The sequence below is a fragment of the Triticum dicoccoides genome, chromosome 2A (assembly GCF_002162155.2).
Source record: "Triticum dicoccoides isolate Atlit2015 ecotype Zavitan chromosome 2A, WEW_v2.0, whole genome shotgun sequence".
NCBI classification, from domain to species: Eukaryota; Viridiplantae; Streptophyta; class Magnoliopsida; order Poales; family Poaceae; genus Triticum; species Triticum dicoccoides.
In genome coordinates, this window is record NC_041382.1 from 704,977,434 (window position 1) to 704,979,560 (window position 2,127).

Here is a 2,127-nt window from a genome sequence, read left to right on the forward strand (position 1 = left end):
AGCCGTTTGCTGCGTGACTATACTTTCTTGGCCTGTTCGCACATGTTTGCATTCGATTCACTGAGAAAGGCATTTTGTACTAAACTTTTGTACTTATTTTAAAATAAGTGCACCATACCATAAGTTCAATTAATACAATTTTCTATTACTAATCACATAAGAATATTTTTAAATAATATATTCATTATTACACAATTGTCATGTATGTCAATGAACTTTTTGGCTCTACAAAACCTAACAATTAAAGGTACACTTAAGAGTTTCCTAAAGTAGAGGGGGTAATGGGCCCCTTTGACCCCATGAAGCTCCGTCACTGCATAATGCCAAAGGACCAAACGGCGGGGCAAAGAGCACCTTTTCCTTCTAGTTAATTATTGTTCCCAACAAGGAGAGGAGAGTATTAATCTGTCTTGTCCCATTCAAAAACAACGGTCATGCCTAAGTTAACTTCATTCTAACAAGACCTTTCTTCCATCCATAGTACTTATATATGACGGGTAACGACTACTCGTCACACCTTGGGAGACTCTCATAATAGACAGACTTATCAACTGAGCGATCAAAACGTGATCAGCCTGACGTGAACCTAACGCCCGTGGTCGGCAACCACATGTTGCACTCGAAGAACCGTGCCATGGTGAAGTTACTAGCCTCGGCCTGGCTCATATTCACGTGGTAGCCCGACCACCTCACCATGCCGGCGCTGGGGCCGTGTTCGTGTACTCCCGGTAGTAGATGGTGATGAGCATGGTCTGGTTGTTGTCACATGCAAGCCACACCTCGGGCCGCACCACAACGCCGATGTAGAACTGCATGAACACCACCCATGAGTACGCCTTCCACGGCCGGCCCAGGAAGATCTACGTGCCGGGGCCTTGTCGCTCTGGTTGGCCTGCGCGCGTAGGAGGTCGTCGTGCGCGGAGACGTTGCAGAACTAGAGTTGTTGACGCGGCCCTGGGCTGTGACGGAGTTCTTCTGGCCCTGGAGTGGGGCGCAAGCCAAGATGAGACAATTCTGGAAGATGGCGGCGGCGCCAAAGACGAAGTCGACAGTCCCGGCGATGTGGCAGGCTCAGCGAAACTGACAGTGCACTTAGTTTAAAATAAGTACTGCCTCCTCCTAGCACGCGCACTCGCTCCTTTGGCATTGTGCAGTGGCAAAGCTTCATGGGGGTCAAAGGGGGCATTGCCCCCTCTACTCTAGAAAAACTCTTAAGTGTACCTTTAATGATTAGACTTGAATATAAAAAAATTCTCAGAGTCCATGCATAACTTATCTTCTTCGCCCCTCAACTCAGATTAGCCCCCTCAACAATCTTCTTCAAGCTCCGCCACTGGCATTATGCATGACATTTCTTTAAGTGTTACCTTGTATATCACTCTAAGAAAGAAATTCAGTGGGTTGACAACGTGAGAATACAATCTATGGTATATTACCAAACAATATTTCAATATCCAAGCATAATATTGTTATGCAACACAAACTGAAATTCATTTAATGAAATGGCTTGCTTGACCATTTAAAAGAACTCCACATGGTGATTAACTGTCGACATATTTGGCTACTACCGCTCCAACTAAAATCACTGGCATATAGTGTTGATTCACGGGGAGGAACTCACCTCAGACTGCTCACCCTCCTGTGTCTTGTCCCTCGCGTTAGTGTGTGGCGGCTCACTGGAACAAGAGAGATGGGGCTCCTCTTCTAGGTCAGCCCCATATGGGCCTGGGCCACTTGGGCCTCACATTCAACACTCCCCCTCAAGAGGGGTGATAGATATCTATCATTCCCATCTTGTCACATGCTAGATTGCATTCTTTAGTTACCAATCCTTTAGTCAAACAGACTGCAATCTGTTGCCCAGAACTCACATGCTCAATCTTGATGATCGCAACGTCAAGCTTTTCTTTGATGAAGAATATGTCTATTTCCACATGCTTGGTTCTATCATGCTGCACTGGATTGTGTGCTATGTTGATTGCTGATTTTTTATCACACCACACATTCATACAACTTGTCTTCAATATCTTTAATTCTGCCAATAGATTCCTGGTCCACAACATCTCACTCAGTCCCTTGGACATGACTCTGTATTCAGCCTCTGCAGTTGATTTGGAAACAACATGT